Source organism: Perna viridis, chromosome 13 (assembly GCF_037379345.1).
Source record: "Perna viridis isolate PV_CMFRI_1.1 ecotype Kerala chromosome 13, ASM3737934v1, whole genome shotgun sequence".
Lineage (NCBI taxonomy): Eukaryota > Metazoa > Mollusca > Bivalvia > Mytilida > Mytilidae > Perna > Perna viridis.
This window is the reverse complement of record NC_142457.1, coordinates 21,123,438-21,149,012: the sequence shown is the minus strand read 5'-3', so window position 1 is coordinate 21,149,012 and position 25,575 is coordinate 21,123,438. Positions and strand designations below refer to the sequence as shown.

Genomic DNA, 25,575 nt, shown 5'->3' with positions numbered 1-25,575 from the left:
TTAAGCACCAGTTTACACACCGCTGAAGAAATTTGTTAGACGAACGTAATGCACAAGTAACGGGAAGCTTTCCTATACTGTATCCATACCGCCATCAATTGGAAGAAAAACAATTACTCTAAAAGTTTTGAGGTCTTTAATAGAAGACAATTATACCACCTTGCATATAATGTCCAAACAACTTTCACGACATTCAAAGTGGTCATCGTCTTACTTATTAAAAATAGTCAAAACGGGCGACCACATGCAGTACTATTCCATTATATTAAAGCTTCGCTTGACGTCCAAAAATGTTTTCTTTGAAGAAAACTGTGCTCCACGATCCCTAATTGCAATTACGAAGAAGTTAGGCTGGACAAAAAATTCGTGCCCCGGGTGAGGATCGAACTCACGACCTTCAGATCGCTCTTGTGAAATTGATTATGAGACTGACGCGCTACCTACTGCGCTACCGAGGCCACTACGATGTAAGATTTAATTATGGTATAAGAACATTGGTGTATTGTCGGTCTCCATGTAACAAGTTGTTAAGGTGTAAAAGGCTACATTCAAACACAAGCTATCAAAGGAAATAACATTTTAAGCACCAGTTTACACACCGCTGAAGAAATTTGTTAGACGAACGTAATGCACAGGTAACGGGAAGCTTTCCTATACTGTATCCATACCGCCATCAATTGGAAGAAAAACAATTACTCTAAATGTTTTGAGGTCTTTAATAGAAGACAATTATACCACCTTGCATATAATGTCCAAACAACTTTCACGACATTCAAAGTGGTCATCGTCTTACTTATTAAAAATAGTCAAAACGGGCGACCACATGCAGTACTATTCCATTATATTAAAGCTTCGCTTGACGTCCAAATATGTTTTCTTTGAAGAAAACTGTGCTCCACGATCCCTAATTCCAATTACGAAGAAGTTAGGCTGGAGAAAAAATTCGTGCCCCGGGTGAGGATCGAACTCACGACCTTCAGATCGCTCTTGTGAAATTGATTATGAGACTGACGCTTTTTTTTTCTTGATAAAATTTTATTCACATAAATACATTCATAAAAGAACCATTGGGCTAGTCTCCCAATAATTCACAATATCACAGTATTAGTAGAATTGTAACAAATGTTTACAAACAATTATATGTCAATTAAAAGTCAATATGTACTTCATCATTACTTATTCTTAATACAGGATTTTTGTTTAAATAATACTTTTCAAATAAATACATGTACTTCTTCTGTTTATAATACAAGTATGCATAATTCACATGTTTTTGCAGAACATTTTTAAAATATGGCACTATGTCCATCAATTTGTCATCCTTTATAGAGATATTTCTCCTCTTTACAACAAAAAATCTTCTAGCACATAAAACTGTATTTACAAAGTATAAGTTTATATTTTTATCCTTCTTGAATAGACCAAAGTAACACATATAATTGAAATCTAGTGTATTGACAAAGTTTGCAGAACTATTACACAATATGTTATGTAAAAAATCTTTTAAAAAGTCATTGAACTGAGTCAAACATCTACACACAATAATCAAATGCTCCAAGTCCTCATGTACATCTTCGCAAACTGGAAACATAGAATCAGCAGTAATATGACATCTCATCAGTTTCTCCTTAGTAAAGAAAACTCTATGGAAAATTTTAAATGATGACTCAATCCAATCACTTTGTAAAAATGAAAAGTTCAAAACTTTTTGAACTTTTTGAACATCAAAATCTGAAAATAATTCACTCCAGTATTTTACAGAATTAGGCTCCCGTGTTAATGTCTTTAACAGTATATCATAAAATGATCTTGTTGTATTAGGCAAAGCACACTTTCTACCATTTACAGTGTAAATAATATTTAAAACAGGTAGTTTACAAGGGTTGGCATTTTCTTCAACTAAAACCATATAATCTTGTGGAATACAATTCATAATACATTTCACTACTTTAATAATTTTATCAACGGAAACGTCAGGGAACTTTTGAGATACAATATCTTGAATATATGTTTCCTTCATAAAACCTTTCTTGCATTCATATGCTAAGTCCTTAATCTTCATAATACCTGCTTCTATAAATGTTCTCAGATATAACATACTACCACCATTTACAATCATTGGATTACAGAAAAGGGGAACATCAAAAACGTTATTCACATTTATTTCTATTTCCATACTATGACGTATCTTCCCCCATGAATACAACATGCTTTTATAAAAATCAGGCAAACATCCTAATTGTCTATGAGTAAAATCACAAAACAATATTTCAACACCAAGATTCATTTCTTGTACTTTAGAAAAGAAATAAAGACATGTAATTTTCCAAACAGCATTATAATCCACATCTAATAGCCGACTTAAAAACTTTAGTCTAAATGCATACATTTTATGAAAAATGTCTGGAAAATTTAAACCACCATCTAACACCTTATTAGTTATTACATCATATGCAACTAGAGATGGTTTATCATTCCATAAAAAATTAATACATATCTTCTTAATTTCTAAATAATGTTTTTCTGGTATATTTACAACCATAAGAGTATACCAAAGTTTGCTCATCAATAATGTATTTATTACAGTTAATCTACCATGTATTGATAAGTGTCTCATTTTCCAAAAATTCAGTAACTTCAAAATTGATTGTACTTTGCAATCCCAATTCAAACTATCACAAAGAGATTTATCCTTGCCAATCCATATGCCTAAAATCTGTAAAACCCCATCACACTCTCTAATACTCCAAGCATCTAATTCATTTTTTGAAATAGTTCCAGTCCCCAATGCCAAAATTTCTGATTTATCTTTATTTAATTTTGCCCCAGATGCTTGTTCATACAAATGTAAAACTTTAAAGGCTTCATTTACTGAATTTTTGTCAGATAATATTAAAGTGGTGTCATCAGCATGTGAAAAAATCTTTTCTTCAACATTTGTATTAGGAATATTCAAACCTCTAATACTACTATTCTTTTTAATCATTGTACTCAATGGTTCAGCTACTAATACATATAATAAAGCTGATATAGGACATCCTTGTTTTACAGAGTTCTTTAATTGAAAATATTTGGATAAAAACCCATTACACTTGACAGTGCTGAAAATGTCTGTATAAAATATTTTAATCCAAGAAATAAATTTCTCCCCAAATCCAAATTTCTGCAGGACAGAAAATAAATATTCATGTCCAACCCTGTCAAATGCTTTTTCCTGGTCAAGTTTCAACAAATAACATTCTAAATTATCCATTTCAACCAAATCAATAATATCTCTAACACTTGCAGTAGTGTCAGAAATGTCTTTACCTATAATACAACAACTTTGAGTAGGTGATATAATTTTTGGTAATACAAACTTAAACCTGTTAGCCATTACTCTTGCTAAGATTTTATAATCAACATTTAATAAAGTTATAGGTCTAAAATTTTTCAACATAGACTTGTCACCTCTATTCTTATATATCAAATTTATCATACCATATCTCATAGATCTAGATAAAACTTTATTTTCTTCAATACTATCATAAATATATTTCAATACAGGCGTCAGTTCATCTAGAAAATAAAGATAAAATTCAATATTTAATCCATCAGAGCCAGGCGTTTTGCCCTTTTTCATTCCTTTTAATGATTGTACAATCTCATCAATACATATATCATCATCACATTTAGTAATATCAATATCATCAACTTTAACATCAACACAATCTAACATGTCATTAATTGCATCATTGTCAGTATTTACACATGAAAACAATTTTTCATAAAAGTCATGTACAACATTTAATAATTCCACAGTACTATTAACAGCATTTCCATCACAATTTTTCAAAGTACATATTAAATTCTTATTCTATTTATACCTTTCTAAACTTAAAAAATAAGCAGTATTTTTGTCACTTTCTAAGGCATGTTGACATTTAGATCTTAATATAGCACCATTACATCTATGTTTTTCTATAGTCTCAAGTTCACTCTTTAATTCTAAGTACTTTACATGGTCAATTTTTATACCACAAGCAGACTTCACAGACAGTTCTTGTAATTTATTTTGCAATTTGAAGTATTGTCTGTTAATCTCTTTTTGTTTTTCTTTACCATATATTTGACTTATTCTCTTGATACTAAATTTCAAATTGTCCCACCAAATGAGTGGATTTGAATTATAAAAATCTGTACCTATTTCATCTTCTAACAATTTTCTGATCCTAGCAACATACTCTTCATCAGCTAATAAGGAGTGATTAAAAATCCAGATCCCTGGTCCTCTTTCAACCTCAGAAAAATCTAACTTCATACTCACAATACAATGATCACTAAAACAGGTATCTCTATAAAATATATTTTTGATACAAGACTTAATATTACTAGAAACTAAAAAATAGTCAATTCTACTCTGTGTTAAAAAACCTTGAACAACTTGTTTTCGTGAAAACATTTTAACACCTATATTTCTATCTCTCCAGACATCAAACAAACATTTTTCATTCATTATACTAGTAAGATGCTTCACAGACCTATCTGCATAAAAAGCAGTTTTTCCACTTTTATCTAAAGGAGACAGAGTAGTATTAAAATCACCAGCCACTATAACATAGCCATCTCCTTCAATTTTACTTTTACAAACTTCAAAAAACACACATTTCTCACTTACACTATTAGGAGCATATACATTAAAAATATCAACCGTTCTATCATTAATTATACCTTGAATATGGATAAATCTACCAGGTAAACATTCACAAACTTTAAATACATTTTTAAGACTTTTACTAACAAGAATAGCAACACCTTGTCTATTACAATTACTATTACTTGCAAAAATATCACCACTCCATAAAATCTTATCCTTTAAATCTTCAAATGTATCATTATTCCAAAAAGTTTCTTGTAAACATACAATATCATATTTCCTTTCACTACATAATGAAAAAATACAATCTCTTTTATTTCTATCACAAAGACCATTGCAGTTAAGGCTTATAAAATTATAAGTAGCCATCACAAAAAGTAATCTAATAATATTAACAATAGGACTCTCCATTTTTATTTACCAAATTTTTTTTGTACATTTGATAATTTTGCTGCCTTTATATTAGGCGTAACCTTAAGCTTACTCCTTCTTTTGATACCTAAATACTTCTTTTTCTTTTCAACGACAGTAAAATCATCTCCACTTGCCCCTAGACATTCATTAGTCAAAGGAAAAGTGTCCATACTAATCTCATCTAGAGAATCATATGAATATCTGACTCCCTCCTGGCTGCTTTTATCTTGTTCCAGGGAGGAGACAATACCATCTACAACTAATCTATCCGATTTAACATCATCTTTTAAAATATTTTCAGCAGAAAATTCAACACTTGATTTAACAAATTCAATTGATTGAGTATTACAATTGTTCAAGACTACATTATCCTGTTTTGTACTTGTATCTGCCTTTACTTTTTCGTCACATTCACAGTCATCAATCACATCATCTTCCATCTCAAAACATTCATCATCTATGTCATCCCCACTACCATCATCACCAAGTTCAACAGTGCTAAGGTTAGCAACACCTAGAGCACTTCCTCTCGAAACAACTTTACCAGCATCTTCAGAATAATGACTAGCATCGTCATTCACCTTTGCACTTCCATTTTGATCTACAGGTGTACTTTCATTTTGATCAGTCATATCATCAACATTCGTACAGCTATTTTCCTTTACATTGCAATTGTCATCAATATAATCAATATTCACGTCACACTCCTTTCTATCTTTCACATCTCCCTTCTTTGCAATGTTATCTCTAGACATTGTCTCCTGTAAACTTTCCATCTGAGATAATGGTGAGTATGTATTGTCAATGTGCGATTCCTTTCTAACACCACAGTTACATTTGTCTTTCTTATGAAAACAAAACGGACACTTGTTTTTCAAACATTTCCTACTTATGTGGCCCTGTTCACCATATTCAAAACATATAAATTCAGGGCAGTCTTTGTGCATATGTTCTGGGCTAAAGCATCCAGAGCAGACCTTGACTTGTTGGTTATGTATAACCCTGTAATAAGCTGTTTCTTTTTCATTTACAGAAAATTTCATGGAGTATGGTATTGCTACCATATTAGGCGGAAGTTTAGCTTTGAAAATACGAGTGCCATCATAAACATTAATTTTGGACTTCATTCTATGCTTCTTTATTGGAGAAACAACCTCTACACCAATTTTAGAAAATCTGTCAATAATCTCTTCATCTGAAACATACATACTAAGATTCAATATCGAAACATATTTGAACTTTGCCTCCAGTTCGTTCACATTACAGATTTTGCCATCAAGGTTTAATTCACCAAGAATTGGTTCCATCAATTGTCTCTCTCTAAACACCACTTCAAAGCCAACTCCATTTTTCATCACACATGCCACAACGCTACCTATACCACATTTACTTTCAATTTCATCAATTAGTTTTTCAGCCTTAACTGCACCAAAACCATCAATTACACAGCTTACTAACACCGTTTTCTCTTTAGAAAATTTGTCTTTAGAATTGAACCAATTCCGTTGGGACCTTTCTGCCCCGTTGCTGTCAAAGTTCGCCATTGGTGTTTACTTAGATCAGCAAACAACAAATCGAACACACCTTTCCTCCCCCTTTTTCCTGCAACTAAACGAATATTAGTCTGTAATATATATCACATACAGTCATATAATACAAAATAAACTTCAACAACTGTTTATAAACACATATGTGGCGAATAACTCACCAAATTCAAAATAATTTCCGAACGACACTTTGGTTACATGTTGAACATGGTACATCCAAAAACCCAAAATCTGAGACTGACGCGCTACTTACTGCGCTACCGAGGCCACTACGATGTAAGATTTAATTATGGTATAAGAACATTGGTGTATTGTCGGTCTCCATGTAACTAGTTGTTAAGGTGTAAAAGGCCACATTCAAACACAAGCTATCAAAGGAAATAACATTTTAAGCACCAGTTTACACACCGCTGAAGAAATTTGTTACACGAACGTAATGCACAAGTAACGGGAAGCTTTCCTATACTGTATCCATACCGCCATCAATTGGAAGAAAAACAATTACTCTAAATGTTTTGAGGTCTTTAATAGAAGACAATTATACCACCTTGCATATAATGTCCAAATAACTTTCACGACATTCAAAGTGGTCATCGTCTTACTTATTAAAAACAGTCAAAACGGGCGACCACATGCAGTACTATTCATTACATTAAAGCTTCGCTTGACGTCCAAAAATGTTTTGAAGAAAACTGTGCTCCACGATCCCTAATTGCAATTACGAAGAAGTTAGGCTGGAGAAAAAAATTCGTGCCCCGCGTGAGGATCGAACTCACGACCTTCAGATCGCTCTTGTGAAATTGATTATGAGACTGACGCGCTACTTACTGCGCTACCGAGGCCACTACAATTATGGTATAAGAACATTGGTGTATTGTCGGTCTCCATGTAACAAGTTGTTAAGGTGTAAAAGGCCACATTCAAACACAAGCTATCAAAGGAAATAACATTTTAAGCACCAGTTTACACACCGCTGAAGAAATTTGTTAGACGAACGTAATGCACAGGTAACGGGAAGCTTTCCTATACTGTATGCATACCGCCATCAATTGGAAGAAAAACAATTACTCTAAATGTTTTGAGGTCTTTAATAGAAGACAATTATACCACCTTGCATATAATGTCCAAATAACTTTCACGACATTCAAAGTGGTCATCGTCTTTTTTATTAAAAACAGTCAAAACGGGCGACCACATGCAGTACTATTCATTATATTAAAGCTTCGCTTGACGTCCAAAAATGTTTTCTTTGAAGACAACTGTGCTCCACGATCCCTAATTGCAATTGCGAAGAAGTTAGGCTGGACAAAAAATTCGTGCCCCGGGTGAGGATCGAACTCACGACCTTCAGATCGCTCTTTTGAAATTGATTATGAGACTGACGCCCTTTTTTTTTTATCTTTATTGAATAAAACTATACGAAATAACAATACAAATCAGAATATCTATAAAATCATCATGTTACAGAACTTAAGAATATACAATTTATCACAGTTTGAATAACAGCACATCTTCCTCTAACATCACAGGTGGATTATCTTTCAAAAACTTCTTTTCAAAGACTGTTAGTCTGTTTGTAAATTTACGATAGAAATAAAAATAACTAATATAATGTTTCAGTGTGTATTTGAAATATGTTATTAGGTTAATACCTCTTGTGCCATTTTTGAACATTTGTCTTTGCTTCATTATACAGAGTCTTCCAATAGACAACAAAAAATTAACATAATGAATATTAACACCTTTCACATTAGATGATAAACCCAGCATAAATATCCTCATGTAGGTATAGTTATGTATCAAATTTTCCACTGATTTTACAAATAGTGTCTCTTAAATATCAAACATAAAATCATGAAATTTAACAAGTAACTCCTATGTCAAAAAAATATGAAATAAAGTTTCCTTCTTACAGTCACAATTTTGACAGGTGCTACTGTCTATTATTCCAATCTTACAAAGTTTAACATTAGTAAAAATCCTGTTGTGACACAATTTGTAGTCTAGATCAATACATTCAGATGGTTTCCAAAAATTATGTATTTGTTTCCACACAAAACGGAAATCACTTTCATGAATACCATATTGTTCATACCAAAATTCATAACATTTAGGTTTAATAAAACACTTTTGTAATAGAAATGTATAAAACCTTTTTGTAGTACATAGCGTCATGTCACACACTTTACTGTCGAATTGAACATAAAATTGGGAGAGTTCTTCATTTTTCAAATGACAATTTGTCAAAACGACTTCTTTCCACTCAGCAGAAATATGATTCAATAATAACATATACAATTTCCTGACAATGTTAAAATTAACATCTATTTCTTTTTCTCTCATCATATAAAAAATTGCCTGAACTGGCAAAAATCCAGGTATAGCTTCATATGATATATCTTTAACTAGTACAATACCAGCTTTTATAAAACATTCCCATTCTTTACCAGATACGAACATCAAGCTATTATAAAACAGTGGTTGATTATAAACATCACAGTTTCCTATATTAAAAGTTACATCTTTTCTAATGCACTGCCATGCTTCCAACATTTCTCTGTACACATGCGGTAAACATAATAAATCATTTTTGTTTAAACGCAAAAATAAAACAGGCCTAGAAAGATTCATACAATGTACTCTTCTCAAAAAATAGCTAAATATACTTTTCCAAATACAATTGCACTCAGGGTTTAAAAATCTTCCTAAAAATTTCAATCTAAGTGAACACATTTTTAAATAAATATCTTGAAAATTCAAGCCACTATCCTGTTTCATACCAGTAATAGTTGCATATTGTATTAAATGAGATTTAGAATCTCACAAAAACTCAATACATATTTGCTTTAAATCTGTCAGTACATTTTCAGGTATTGGCGAAACAGCTAATAAATACCAAATTCTTGATACCAATAAAGAAGAAATTACAATATTTCTACCAGATAGAGTCAATTGTCTTTGTTTCCACATATTAACAATACTTCTTATTTTTCTGATCTTATCCTTCCAATTCATGTCATTACATACATCAATGTCTACACCAACATAAACGCCAAGAACTTGAATACATTTTTCACAAATTCTTAATCCAAGTACAGTCTTATCAACATCAGTCAAACTTCCTTTTCCAATACATAAAATTTCAGACTTACTTCTATTAATCTTAGAACCTGATGCTCTACTATATAAATTAAATACATCAAAAGTACATTCAATAGATTTTTTATCGCTCAAACATAAGGTAGTATCATCTGCATGTTGAAACAAAACTGCAGTTTCTTTACTGTAAGGTATACGTATTCCATTAATATTACAATGTTTCTTAATTGCCATTGACAGTGGTTCTGCTGATAAAACATACAACAAAGCACTGATAGGGCAACCTTGCCTAATACCATTTCGTATCTTAAAATATTTTGTTAAAAAACCGTTACACTTGACAGTACTCTGAATATCGGTATAAAAAATCCTAATCCAATTAATAAATTTACATCCAAAACCAAAACGTTCTAATACTCTAATGAGATAATCATGAGACACTCTGTCAAAAGCTTTCTCTTGATCAAATTTTAAAATATACCCTTCTACATCATCATCTTCTACCATATTTATTACATCACGTACACTAGCTATTGTATCTGCAATATCTCTACCAGGTATACAACATGACTGACTATTTGATATTATCTTGCAAAGTACTGATTTGAATCTATTTGACATGACACGTGCTAAAATCTTGTAATCAACTTGCAACAATGAAATAGGTCTATAATTCTTTAAATCCCTTTTATCACCTTTTTTCTTATAAATAAGAGACAGTACACCATTTTTCATAGACCTTGATAAAGTGTTACATTTTTCAACGGCCTTAAATACCTTCAGTAAAATATCTTTTAAAACATGATAAAATTTACAATAAAACTCAACAGTTAGTCCATCAGATCCTGGACTCTTATTTTTAGACATTTTATGTAATGCAACAAAAATCTCTTCTTCAGTAATATCATTATCACATACTCCTCGATCAAAACTATCAACTTTTACATCTATATTTTGCAACAAAACCTCCGTACCATTTTTGTCTGTTTCTACACATGAATACAACTTATCATAAAACTTATACTGTATGTCTAATAAGCCATCAGTATCAGAAACAATAGTTTTACCATCATGATCAAAAAGTTCTTTAATACTATTACTCTTGCTTATATTTCTCTAAGTTCAAAAATATTTTGTACATTTATCATTTTCTGTAGCCCAAAAAGCCTTCGACCTCAATATAGCACCTTTACATTTCTCTTCCTCTAAATTGTTTAATTCAAGCTTTAAATTCTCATACCTTTCTACATTAATTTGTTCACCTTCAGAAATTCTCGTACATATTCGCTGTATCTTATTTTTATGCAATAATACTCTGCATTTTTCTCTTTTGCAATTCTCTTACTGAAAACTTGAGAGAATTTCTTAATTCTAAACTTTAAATTATCCCACCAAATTAAAACATCATCATCAAAAAGAGTACATTCCTTAGTATTATTGATAATATTCAAAACAGTTGATACAAACTCATTATTATCTAACAATGTATTATTAAAAATTCACACACCCGGGCCTCTTTCTACATCATCAAAAACTATTCTCATTTCAACAAAAGAATGATCACTTAAAGTAGTGTCTTTGTAATTTATATGTTGTACAAAACTTGACAAATTTCTAGAAATGAGAAAATAATCCAATCTTGATTGTTGTAAATAAAAATCACTTACTCGTTTCCATGAAAACGTTCTAACACAAGGATTTCTACATCTCCATACATCATATACATTGTTATCTGTCATCAAATTATATAATAAGTTATAACTCATATCATTCCTGTGTACAGATTTACCACATCTATCTAGGCTGGACAATGTTGTATTCCAATCACCTGATACAATTATATTCTCATAAGAACTAATATATTGATTGAGGAATGTAAAAAACTCACACCTTTCCTTAACAGAATTATATGCATAAATATTAAATATGTTATAAATACAACCTTCATGTTCAAATTGGACATGTAAAATTCTGCCCACATCATCTTTAAAAATAACTTTAACATTATTTGCAAACCTTTTGTTCACAAGAATAGCAACTCCTTGCCTTTTAGTACTACTATTAGAATATAAAACACAACCATCATAAATTCTATCAAGATTAAAAATGAAATCATCATCCCAGAACGTTTCTTGCAGTAAAAAGAAATCAATCTTACTGATATCAATGATTGATACATATTTCTTAAATTTATTGATATCTCTCAATCCATTACAATTGTTGCTTACTAATAGCACCATTGCAAAAATACAAACCAGAAATACAGAATTATAGATCTCCATTTTCGATATCTTTTTTGTTTGAATTATCTCTCATAGCATTACTGACATTTGGATAAAACTTCATCCTGTTCCTTCTCTTCTTTCCTTGAGATGGACCAGTTCCAGAGGAACCAGATAAACCATCCATTGACATTTGAGAGACATCCAAACCAGTGTCATTTTCACTGGAAGGGATGTCTGTGTCCATATCATCACTTTCTATATCAATACATTTATCATCAATTTTTACAAAGATAATTTCTTCATCAGAGTCACACGATTTTGTTACTTCATCTCTCTGTCTTTTCTGTCCTTTGTTCTCTACACCTAATTGTTCTTTTCTAGAAGACCCTTCATCTAAACCTTTTGTTGACTGGATGTTAACATCATGACAAGCCGTGGCCCCGACGACCAGCTGATCTTTTTCTGTGGTCCCGAAGACCACACTTGGTTTTACCGTTATATCATTCCTTTCACTGTTGGCCCCGAAGACCACATTTTCCACCTCTGAAGTCCCGACGACTCCATTTTCTAATTCTGTAGTCCCGAAGACTACATTTTCATCACCTGCAGTGGCCCCTAAGGCCTCTTTATCATTTTGCATTGTGGCCCCGAAGACCACAATATCAGCCTCTTTGACATCAGTGACCACCATGTCACTATTATCCTTGACTTCCATTACAACAGAAAATACTTTCATATTTCTATCTTCTTCTCCCTCTTTTGTCGTCTCCCCCTCTAAATGTAGCACCTGTATATCCATTCCACTTTCTGTTTCTTTTACTTCATCATCTGTATTGTCCTTAGTATCTGCCTTTTTACAGACACATCTGTCTAGTATCATACCACAGTCAGCACACATGCATCTACAGTCACTCTTCTTTTTGTCACATGTAAAGCATGGACATTCACATGGCTCCTTGTAACAATAATTACATTTCCTGTCTTTTTTGCAAAAGCAAGCTCTCAAACGATTTCCACACTTCTCACATGGTGGTTCCTAACATTCTTTCCGTTTGTGTCCTTGTTTATCACAGCTATCGCAAATAAGTTGTGGACATTGTCTATATTTATGGCCTGGAGATCCACAAAAATTACAAAGCTGTATCTGATGATCATGTTTTACTCTAAAACTTCTCGTCCCCATCCCCGTTTCAAACTTTATTTAACAATGGTAGGGATTTCAAATTAGGGGGAAATTGTACTCGAACATAACGAGTTCCATCAGCAACGTCAGTTCCCGGATAAACATGCCTATATACTTGTGACAATGGCTTACAGTTCTTTTCTCTCAAAACATTCAGTATGGTTTCATCGTTAATAAGCGCAGGTAAATGAATGAAAAAAACAATAACTGCATTTTGAAAGAGAAAATAACAGTCATAAAAATGCCCATCAACATTAAGTCCTTTTGTCAAAATATCTGCATTTTCCTCAGAGTCCATCGTTATAGTATAGGCACCCTCTAAATCATCAGGCACAACTGCCAGAACAGTATTCACTCCACAAACCTCTTCAGCAGCTTGTATAATTTTTGAAGCTTCCTTCGCAATATTAACAATTTTTACTGCACATTCTTTCTTGTAAATTTTCCTTGAATTCGTATACTTTTTCTGTCTTTCTCCATTTATTTCTCCATCATACTTTCGTGAATAATTTTTCCTATATTCAGACCTTTCCGGTGCTTTGTTTTCAGAACTCATTTCTGGTTCTAAGATGAAACAACACGAAACAAATCAAACGAACCTTTCAAAACAAATCAAACGCACCTTTTCCCCCTTTTCCTATGCTTAAAAAGCAGGAAAAGGGGTACAACACGCACCTATACGGATTAAAATCTATCAATCCGGGTCAATTAAAGTAAAGAACACACAAATAAATGTATATAATCACACAAAAACCGGTGAACTCACCGAAATGGCACATTTAACTGGAGCGGCAAAATGTAAACATCCTGCTAGGATATGTCCAAAACCCGAATCTGCCAAGATTATGAGACTGACGCGCTACCTACTGCGCTACCGAGGCCACTACGATGTAAGATTTAATTATGGTATATTAAGAACATTGGTGTATTGTCGGTCTCCATGTAACAAGTTGTTAAGGTGTAAAAGGCCATATTCAAACACAAGCTATCAAAGGAAATAACATTTTAAGCACCAGTTTACACACCGCTGAAGAAATTTGTTAGACGAACGTAATGCACAAGTAACGGGAAGCTTTCCTATACTGTATCCATACCGCCATCAATTGGAAGAAAAACAATTACTCTAAATGTTTTGAGGTCTTTAATAGAAGACAATTATACCACCTTGCATATAATGTCCAAACAACTTTCACGACATTCAAAGTGGTCATCGTCTTACTTATTAAAACAGTCAAAACGGGCGACCACATGCAGTACTATTCCATTATATTAAAGCTTCGCTTGACGTCCAAAAAATGTTTTCTTCGAAGAAAACTGTGCTGCACAATCCCTAATTGCAATTACGAAGAAGTTAGGCTGGACATAAAAATTCGTGCCCAGGGTGAGGATCGAACTCACGACCTTCAGATCGCTCTTGTGAAATTGATCATGAGACTGACGCGCTACCTACTGCAACCGAGGCCACTACGATGTAAGATTTAATTATGGTATAAGAACATTGGTGTATTGTCGGTCTCCATGTAACAAGTTGTTAAGGTGTAAAAGGCCACATTCAAACACAAGCTATCAAAGGAAATAACATTTTAAGCACCAGTTTACACACCGCTGAAGAAATTTGTTAGACGAACGTAATGCACAAGTAACGGGAATCTTTCCTATACTGTATCCATACCGCCACCAATTGAGATTGACATTATATGCAAGGTGGTATAATTGTCTTCTATAAAAGACCTCAAAACATTTAGAGTAATTGTTTTTCTTCCAATTGATGGCGGTATGGATACAGTATAGGAAAGCTTCCCGTTACTTGTGCATTACGTTCGTCTAACAAATTTCTTCAGCGGTGTGTAAACTGGTGCTTAAAATGTTATTTCCTTTGATAGCTTGTGTTTGAATGTGGCCTTTTACACCTTAACAACTTGTTACATGGAGACCGACAATACACCAATGTTCTTATACCATAATTAAACCTATATTGTAGTGGCCTCGGTAGCGCAGTAAGTAGCGCGTCAGTCTCATAATCAATTTCACAAGACTTCCGGTTAAGCTTTCAAGGTGAGCGGACGTACCTGATTTAGCTGAGAGAAAATCCGAAGTTTTTGCTGTTTAAAACCAGCCATCAGTTGATGGTTGGTCCATGTATTGATTTAGTGTCATTATTGGTGAAGTATAGAACCTTTATTTGTCCATATTTTGACATTTTGTGACAGTTTAGCCCTCCCCTCACCATGTCGGGTGAAAGGGGGGAGCCCCGTTCCAAAACCCGAAAACTGAAGGAACACACAGTGTCAGTTGATGTTGGTGATAATAAACGTATAAAGGCAGCTGATGTCATTGCAAGTATTGAAAAGGAAGTTGGGGAGGGAATGGTGGAAGCGTGTGTACCAAAAAGCGGTAATTTCTTTGAAATAACACTCAAACAAACTGATGCTGTGGAACTTTTGGTTGATACTGGTTTTAAGGTTGAAAATAATCTTTTAAACCCAAACAGATTTTTTCCGAGCAAAAAGTTGTTTGTTTCTTCAATGTTTCGCACTACGTTGCAGACTCGGAAATAACAGATAAATTAGTTAATCTTGGCCTTGAATTGAAGTCATCGATGAGACGAAACGTTCACCCAGGCACTCAAGTGGAAAATGGCACGAGGTATGTTGTGGTGAAATTTAACAATGAAATTAAAAGCCTCCCTTACACGATGAAATTACCAACAGGTGTTAACTCGTTTGAGTATATTCGTGTGACACACGATAATCAGAGGAAAGTTTGTACCAAATGCTTTGAAACCGATCATGTGTTTTCGAAATGTCCAGAAAACAGATGTTTCAAGTGTTTAAGGCTTGGGCACTTAGCCCGATTTTGTAACACTCCTCCATGTAGTAAGTGTAATCTGCATGTGACGAGATGTAAGTGCCCCAGTTGGCCCGATGACACAAATGAGTCCCAAAACAATGATGATAATGAGGAGATCGACACTGATGAGAATGTCGAAAAAGATGAGATAGGCAGTGATGATGAGTATGATGATATCAAAGATGATGATGTTGATGTTGCTAATGGTAGAGAAAAAGATGATGATCCTGTTACAAATGAACATGATGAGAGCATAAATGATAACAATCATGATGATACACATAAATCTGGAGAAAATGGTGATGATAATGGACAATCTGACGAGGAACTAAACCTGATGGCCTCTGGTGGAAATCAGACGGAACAATTAGACAATAACTCTTTTGTTGATTTACCTGTTAAAAAAAGTAATGAAAAATCAACTAGCCCTCCCCCCTCTACTTCACAATCCCCTCCTCATCACACTAAGTCTGCCCCCTCTTGTATAAATAGTGACACTGAGATGACTGATGAGGAGTTGGCTGTGAATATGGTGAAAATTCGCCGCAAAAGATTGGTGAATGGTCCAAAGTTTTCGAAAGATGAATTGAAAAAGATAAGAATGGATCCCAGAAATAAATTAACAGAATCAAATTCATCCAATTAAATCTTTTTCAATTTATTATTATCTTTCAGATGATAAGTATTGTTTCTTTCAATGTAAATGGTCTTCGAGACTTGTCAAAATTTCAGCAGTTATGTACTTACTGTTCTGAAAATTATTATGATGTTGTAGGGTTACAAGAAACTTTTTGGTCAGAAGATTTAATTGAAAATTTGTCTAAGTTCTGGAGTGGTCAAATATTTCATTCATGTAGTGATATTCACAGACAAGGTGTAGCCTTTTTAATAAGCAAAAAAATAGAAAATGAAGTAAAATATATACAGGGTTTCGATGGTAGGTGTATTCAAATACAGCTTCACCAGGATGACAAAGTTTTTGATATTGTTAATTGTTATGCTCCTAATTTAGTCCTTGAGAGGAGCAAGTTTTTTGACAGCATATTAGATAAGTTATCTGACCCCGAAAATGTCATTCTGTTGGGGGATTTGAATACATCTATGTCAACACTTGATAGGTGTGGCAGATCACAACACACTGAAGACAAAGCTTATAAATCTATTAGTAAATTTTGTGACAATTTCAACCTTTATGACGTATGGCGCTCAAGGAATCCAAATGCTCGAGTGTACTCTTGGCGCCGAGTGGTTCAAAATATTCTCATTCAGAGTAGGATTGACTTCATCTTTATTCCAAAATCTTTTTCTGTTTTTGTCAAAAATATTTATCATAAGCACAGCACTTTCAGTGATCATTCTTTAGTAGTTTTAAATATAGAATTTTGTGAAGTTGAGAGAGGTCCAGGATTATGGGTGTTTAATAACACACTGTTAAATGATGAAGAGTTTGTTTTAAAAATTGAGAAATTAATAGAAACTGAAAAACAGTGTAGACTATATGATGACGAGCCACTGATTTGGTATGATAATTTAAAATTTAAGATTAAACAACTATCTAAAGTAGTTTCAAAAGATAAAAAGCGTGCCGAAAGATCGGAATATTTTAAAATTCAAAGAGAATTCGAATAGTTCTCTCTTGCTGTGGCAAATGATGAAGAGGTTGATATAAATAAATTTGAAGAAATTAAATTAAAACTTAAAAGTTACGAGGACATAATCTGCAAAGGAGCTATATTACGCTCTAAAGCTCACTGGGCTATTGAAGGTGATAAAAATTCTAAGTATTTTTTAGAGCTTGAAAAATATAAGCAAAAAAGTAATGCTATCAAAGAGTTGAAAACAAAAGAAGGTATCATTGTAAATACAACTGAACAAATTTTAGAAGAAGTGAGGTCCTTTTATGAGGAGTTGTATTCCTGTACGCACATTAACAAGAATAGCGCACATGAGATTTTAGATTTTATTACCAAAAAAGTTCCGGAAAATGATATGGAAAATTTAGAAGCTGATTTTACTTGCGACGAAATTAAAACGGCACTATTTAGTATGACAAAAAATAAATCGCCGGGTCCGGATGGTTTAACTGCGGAATTTTTTTGCAGGTTTTATCATTTGTTTGAAAATATTTTTATGAAAATATTTAGTATTATTCAAGAAGAGCAGATTATGACTAGATCAATGAGACATGGGGTTATAACCTTAATCTATAAAAACAGAGGTGATAAAAATTCATTAAAGAATTTCAGACCGATTTCTTTATTATGCGTTAATTACAAAATAATGGCTCGCATCATGTCGAACCGACTAAAATTCGTTCTGCCTAAATTAATATCGAATAGCCAAACGTGTTGTATTTTAGGTCGTGATATTGCTGATACGACTTCGAGTATTCGAGATCTGATAGAAATAATTGAAAACGATAATTTAGAAGCATATCTGATCAAAGTAGACCAAGAGAAAGCCTTTGATAAAGTTGATCATGATTACCTTTTTCTTGTTTTACAGAAATTTGGCTTTGGTCCAAAATTTATAGAGTGGATTAAAATATTTTACAAAAATGTTAACAGCAGTGTCAAATGCAATGGCTTCTTGACCAAGTATGTTAAGCTTAAAAATTATATAAAACAAGGATGTCCGCTTTCCGCGTTATTGTACGTTATCGCCGCAGAACCACTAGGACAAGCCATAGCAAAAAATCAAACTATACGAGGAGTAACAATTCCGAAATCTGAAAGAGAAGCGCGAATATTTCAACACGCAGATGACACGAATATTTTCACAAGTGACAAAAACTCGATAGATGAAGTTTTCAATGTTTTGAAACTTTATAGTGATGCGTCCGGTGCGAAAATCAACAAGCAAAAATCAGAAATTATGTGTCTCGGGTCCGGAACATTATCTGATAACGAGCTAAATAAATTAGAAATACAAAGATGTGAAGATGTTACAAAAGTGCTAGGCATTTACGTTGGTAAAAACCGAAATGCGTGTGACGAACTCAACTGGAGAGACAAGCTTAAGAAAATAAAAACTATTTTATTTTTCTGGCTAAAACGAGATTTAACATTACCCGGTCGAGCCACGGTTTTGACATCGTTAATTATATCACGGTTTTACTATACTCTCACAGTTTGTCCGCTACCGGAATATGTAAAAAATGAACTTCGAGTAGCCGTCATGAAATTTCTGTGGCAAAACAAAGCGCATTTAGTGAAATATCAAACTATAGTTGGTGAAAAACTTTCCGGTGGGTTAAATATTCCTGATATTTTTATAAAGATGCAAGCATTCCGGATAAAATTTCTCCGGAAATATTTAGATCCTGATTGTACATCCATTTGGAAAGTAACACTAGATTATTTTATTTTCAAAATTGATCACATGAATCTTAAGCAGAATATTGTGTACACATTTTTGAATTCTGCTCAGCTGAAAAGGTTGCCTCTTTATTATCAGGAGATGTTTGCAGCTTTTTACAGAATAAAATCCAAGTTGAAATTTCAAATTGAAGTTCAACATGCCTACAGTAATCCAATATTTTGTAACCCGAAAATAACACACAACGGTAAGATGCTTCTTTTTGACGACTTTGCACAAGCCGGTTTGATTCAAATTAAGAATGTGTGTTATGAATTCATTCCTGGATTTTTCACTTCTGATGCGATAGTAGAAATTATTCATCGTAGATTTCCGGACGAAAAACCATACACAATCGAATCCGCTTTTAACAAGATATTGCGTTGTATTCCTGACGAATGGAAAATATTGCTCCGACATAACAATCCGGTCAATGCTAATTGCGTCCCACAAATAATGCTTTGCTTTGAAAATAATGCAGAAATTCCATTATTAACGGCTGTAACAAAACAAATATACAAACTCTTCATGTCTACTTTCTTTGAAAAACCGACCTCTGAGTTAAAGTGGGCGGAGAAATTTCCATCGATCAATTTTAGACAAGTGTACTCAGTAGCCAATCAGGTGGGACTTTGTCCAGATCTTCATTGTTTGAATTATAGGCTGGTTAATAGAGCAATTTTCACACTTGATAAACTGTCTAAATTTAGTCAGGTAGATACCAATACATGTAAAGCGTGCGGGTATTGTACTGAGGATTTAGCACACCTGTTTATTTTTTGTACGAAATTAAAATCAGTACATGATTACCTGAAAGATTTATTACATAACATATTTATTAATGTCCCACCTGATATTGTAAAAATGATCAACTATGACGAACTGATATATTTTGGCTATTTGAGGTCTTCCAACATAGTAAATGTTCATTTTTTGAACTTTTTATTAAGTATTGCTAGATTGTGCATTTTTAAAGTTAGGAATATTCTCGTTTTTAAAGGTAAAAACTTGGATACTTTACGTTTATTTAAGTACACAATGCAGAAGTATGTAGAGTACGCATATTCATTTTATAAGATGAAAAATCAAATGTGTTTTTTTGAAAAATATTTTTTACGAAACAACACACTATTGAAAATACAGAATGATAAGGTAGTTTTATTTCTGTAGCTACTGGGGAGGTAGACTTCAGTCTGGCAGTTTTTGGGTTCTAATTATTTAAATTTTAGTTGGTACATTAGTCATTGCCCTGCACGGAATTTGCTTATTTACTGGTCGGTAGAGAGGCGCTTGCCACCTATCGTTAGGTTCGACTAAGTCTGGTGCGGGCCGATGGTGATATACTTTGTTGCATTTAGTTGATTGGTAGTCGTTGTCTTTTATCTACACAGTGTACAGTAAACAAAATGGATAACTTTACAATTTACACATACACGTACATGAATAGTATGAACACATAGAAATGACGTTAATAGTTACTCTGGGACTGTAGATTATATCTATTTTCCCTCTAACCAATTGAATGAATGCAATGATACTTATGCAAATGTGGTCACGAATGATTACATAAGGCTGTGAAAACATCGAAAATTCTATCTGTAGTTTATTTCGGGCTATAACATGTGAAAATGACTTTTGTTGGTTTGGCTTGCAGTGTTGTGTACCTCCTTTGTGGTTAATACATATTAAGAGTGGGCTTCAAAACTATTAATTTCGATGTTATTTAGAACATATGAAATATTTTCAATGGTGTGTTGTAATATTTTAAACACAGTACAAATGAGGTTTTCCATCTATTATTTACATTTGCACCAGGGTGACTAATGATAACACCCTTAAATATATTAAAGAGTATTTAAGTTAGCCGTGTATACACATTAAATTTACGAGTAAAATGTAACGGTACCATATGTAACCTTATGAGGGTGACTAATAATAACACCTGAAAGAATTCTAAAGGGTTTTAGTCATATATACATATTAAAAAAGGTGACTAATGATAACACCCCAAAACTTCTTAGAATCAGGGTGACAGTACAAGTCAAAATTGCCCGCTGCTATGGTTCAGTATACAAAGAAGAATAACTTAAGTAATTATGACTTTAATTAGACCACAGTTGTGATCTCCCCTGGATAGTGCATGCATATGGACAGGGTCTTCTATTGGTTCCGGATTATTTTTTATATACAAAGAAACCAATAGACGGCACTGATAACTTCTGCACCCAACACTCAATACTATACAAGTAAATAAAGACATTGGATTAATTACATCAATGATGGAATCCCTCACAGATGTACAAGATAAGCTCCACATTATAGTATTTAATATTTAGCACTGTGATAGCGGATTTCGGGGATTGTCCGATTCCGTTTTTATTGTATTGTATGTATTATAATTTTAATAAATGATAAAAAAAAGAAAAGCGCGTCAGTCTCATAATCAATTTCACAAGAGCGATCTGAAGGTCGTGAGTTCGATCCTCACCCGGGGCACGAATTTTTTTCTCCAGCCTAACTTCTTCGTAATTGCAATTAGGGATCGTGGAGCACAGTTTTCTTCAAAGAAAACATTTTTGGACGTCAAGCGAAGCTTTAATATAATGGAATAGTACTGCATGTGGTCGCCCGTTTTGACTGTTTTTAATAAAAAAGACGATGACCACTTTGAATGTCGTGAAAGTTGTTTGGACATTATATGCAAGGTGGTATAATTGTCTTCTATTAAAGATCTCAAAACATTTAGAGTAATTGTTTTTCTTCCAATTGATGGCGGTATGGATACAGTATATGAAAGCTTCCCGTTACTTGTGCATTACGTTCGTCTAACAAATTTCTTCAGCGGTGTGTAAACTGGTGCTTAAAATGTTATTTCCTTTGATAGCTTGTGTTTGAATGTGGCCTTTTACACCTTAACAACTTGTTACATGGAGACCGACAATACACCAATGTTCTTATACCATAATTAAATGTGACATCGTAGTGGCCTCGGTAGCGCAGTAGGTAGCGCGTCAGTCTCATAATCAATTTCACAAGAGCGATCTGAAGGTCGTGAGTTCGATCCTCACCCGGGGCACGAATTTTTTTCTCCAGCCTAACTTCTTCGTAATTGCAATTAGGGATCGTGGAGCACAGTTTTCTTCAAAGAAAACATTTTTGGACGTCAAGCGAAGCTTTAATATAATGGAATAGTACTGCATGTGGTCGCCCGTTTTGACTGTTTTTAATAAAAAAGACGATGACCACTTTGAATGTCGTGAAAGTTGTTTGGACATTATATGCAAGGTGGTATAATTGTCTTCTATTAAAGACCTCAAAACATTTAGAGTAATTGTTTTTCTTCCAATTGATGGCGGTGTGGATACAGTATAGGAAAGCTTCCCGTTACTTGTGCATTACGTTCGTCTAACAAATTTCTTCAGCGGTGTGTAAACTGGTGCTTAAAATGTTATTTCCTTTGATAGCTTGTGTTTGAATGTGGCCTTTTACACCTTAACAACTTGTTACATGGAGACCGACAATACACCAATGTTCTTATACCATAATTAAATCGGACATCGTAGTGACCTCGGTAGCGCAGTAGGTAGTGCGTCAGTCTCATTCAAACACAAGCTATCAAAGGAAATAACATTTTAAGCACCAGTTTACACACCGCTGAAGAAATTTGTTAGACGAACGTAATGCACAAGTAACGGGAAGCTTTCCTATACTGTATCCATACCGCCATCAATTGGAAGAAAAACAATTACTCTAAATGTTTTGAGGTCTTTTATAGAAGACAATTATACCACCTTGCATATAATGTCCAAACAACTTTCACGACATTCAAAGTGGTCATCGTCTTTTTTATTAAAAACAGTCAAAACGGGCGACCACATGCAGTACTATTCCATTATATTAAAGCTTCGCTTGACGTCCAAAAATGTTTTCTTTGAAGAAAACTGTGCTCCACGATCCCTAATTGCAATTACGAAGAAGTTAGGCTGGAGAAAAAAATTCGTGCCCCGGGTGAGGATCGAACTCACGACCTTCAGATCGCTCTTGTGAAATTGATTATGAGACTGACGCGCTACCTACTGCGCTACCGAGGCCACTACGATGTAAGATTTAATTATGGTATAAGAACATTGGTGTATTGTCGGTCTCCATGTAACAAGTTGTTAAGGTGTAAAAGGCTACATTCAAACACAAGCTATCAAAGGAAATAACATTTTAAGCACCAGTTTACACACCGCTGAAGAAATTTGTTAGACGAACGTAATGCACAGGTAACGGGAAGCTTTCCTATACTGTATCCATACCGCCATCAATTGGAAGAAAAACAATTACTCTAAATGTTTTGAGGTCTTTAATAGAAGACAATTATACCACCTTGCATATAATGTCCAAACAACTTTCACGACATTCAAAGTGGTCATCGTCTTTTTTATTAAAAACAGTCAAAACGGGCGACCACATGCAGTACTATTCCATTATATTAAAGCTTCGCTTGACGTCCAAAAATGTTTTCTTTGAAGAAAACTGTGCTCCACGATCCCTAATTGCAATTACGAAGAAGTTAGGCTGGAGAAAAAAATTCGTGCCCCGGGTGAGGATCGAACTCACGACCTTCAGATCGCTCTTGTGAAATTGATTATGAGACTGACGCGCTACCTACTGCGCTACCGAGGCCACTACGATGTCACATTTAATTATGGTATAAGAACATTGGTGTATTGTCGGTCTCCATGTAACAAGTTGTTAAGGTGTAAAAGGCCACATTCAAACACAAGCTATCAAAGGAAATAACATTTTAAGCACCAGTTTACACACCGCTGAAGAAATTTGTTAGACGAACGTAATGCACAAGTAACGGGAAGCTTTCCTATACTGTATCCACACCGCCATCAATTGGAAGAAAAACAATTACTCTAAATGTTTTGAGGTCTTTAATAGAAGACAATTATACCACCTTGCATATAATGTCCAAACAACTTTCACGACATTCAAAGTGGTCATCGTCTTTTTTATTAAAAACAGTCAAAACGGGCGACCACATGCAGTACTATTCCATTATATTAAAGCTTCGCTTGACGTCCAAAAATGTTTTCTTTGAAGAAAACTGTGCTCCACGATCCCTAATTGCAATTACGAAGAAGTTAGGCTGGAGAAAAAAATTCGTGCCCCGGGTGAGGATCGAACTCACGACCTTCAGATCGCTCTTGTGAAATTGATTATGAGACTGACGCGCTACCTACTGCGCTACCGAGGCCACTACGATGTCACATTTAATTATGGTATAAGAACATTGGTGTATTGTCGGTCTCCATGTAACAAGTTGTTAAGGTGTAAAAGGCCACATTCAAACACAAGCTATCAAAGGAAATAACATTTTAAGCACCAGTTTACACACCGCTGAAGAAATTTGTTAGACGAACCTAATGCACAAGTAACGGGAAGCTTTCCTATACTGTATCCACACCGCCATCAATTGGAAGAAAAACAATTACTCTAAATGTTTTGAGGTCTTTAATAGAAGACAATTATACCACCTTGCATATAATGTCCAAACAACTTTCACGACATTCAAAGTGGTCATCGTCTTTTTTATTAAAAACAGTCAAAACGGGCGACCACATGCAGTACTATTCCATTATATTAAAGCTTCGCTTGACGTCCAAAAATGTTTTCTTTGAAGAAAACTGTGCTCCACGATCCCTAATTGCAATTACGAAGAAGTTAGGCTGGAGAAAAAAATTCGTGCCCCGGGTGAGGATCGAACTCACGACCTTCAGATCGCTCTTGTGAAATTGATTATGAGACTGACGCGCTACCTACTGCGCTACCGAGGCCACTACGATGTCACATTTAATTATGGTATAAGAACATTGGTGTATTGTCGGTCTCCATGTAACAAGTTGTTAAGGTGTAAAAGGCCACATTCAAACACAAGCTATCAAAGGAAATAACATTTTAAGCACCAGTTTACACACCGCTGAAGAAATTTGTTAGACGAACGTAATGCACAGGTAACGGGAAGCTTTCCTATACTGTATCCATACCGCCATCAATTGGAAGAAAAACAATTACTCTAAATGTTTTGAGGTCTTTAATAGAAGACAATTATACCACCTTGCATATAATGTCCAAACAACTTTCACGACATTCAAAGTGGTCATCGTCTTTTTTATTAAAAACAGTCAAAACGGGCGACCACATGCAGTACTATTCCATTATATTAAAGCTTCGCTTGACGTCCAAAAATGTTTTCTTTGAAGAAAACTG

At 33.9% G+C, this 25,575-nt stretch overlaps 7 non-coding genes across 7 annotated transcripts; 1 reads left to right on the top strand and 6 right to left on the bottom strand.

Annotated features, from left to right (window-relative positions):
- Positions 1-367: 367 nt before the first annotated feature.
- Positions 368-458, bottom strand: Trnam-cau (transfer RNA methionine (anticodon CAU)). Its single transcript is given in 2 exon segments — positions 368-403; positions 422-458. It is a non-coding gene; the product is annotated as a tRNA-Met (tRNA).
- Positions 459-7,348: 6,890 nt separating this feature from the next.
- Trnam-cau (transfer RNA methionine (anticodon CAU)) lies at positions 7,349-7,439 on the bottom strand. The gene is given in 2 exon segments: positions 7,349-7,384; positions 7,403-7,439. It is a non-coding gene; the product is annotated as a tRNA-Met (tRNA).
- Positions 7,440-22,296: 14,857 nt separating this feature from the next.
- Trnam-cau (transfer RNA methionine (anticodon CAU)) lies at positions 22,297-22,387 on the top strand. Its single transcript is given in 2 exon segments — positions 22,297-22,333; positions 22,352-22,387. It is a non-coding gene; the product is annotated as a tRNA-Met (tRNA).
- A 924-nt stretch (positions 22,388-23,311) lies between these two features.
- Positions 23,312-23,402, bottom strand: Trnam-cau (transfer RNA methionine (anticodon CAU)). Its single transcript is given in 2 exon segments — positions 23,312-23,347; positions 23,366-23,402. It is a non-coding gene; the product is annotated as a tRNA-Met (tRNA).
- A 489-nt stretch (positions 23,403-23,891) lies between these two features.
- Positions 23,892-23,982, bottom strand: Trnam-cau (transfer RNA methionine (anticodon CAU)). Its single transcript is given in 2 exon segments — positions 23,892-23,927; positions 23,946-23,982. It is a non-coding gene; the product is annotated as a tRNA-Met (tRNA).
- A 489-nt stretch (positions 23,983-24,471) lies between these two features.
- Positions 24,472-24,562, bottom strand: Trnam-cau (transfer RNA methionine (anticodon CAU)). The gene is given in 2 exon segments: positions 24,472-24,507; positions 24,526-24,562. It is a non-coding gene; the product is annotated as a tRNA-Met (tRNA).
- Positions 24,563-25,051: 489 nt separating this feature from the next.
- Positions 25,052-25,142, bottom strand: Trnam-cau (transfer RNA methionine (anticodon CAU)). The gene is given in 2 exon segments: positions 25,052-25,087; positions 25,106-25,142. It is a non-coding gene; the product is annotated as a tRNA-Met (tRNA).
- Positions 25,143-25,575: the final 433 nt, after the last annotated feature.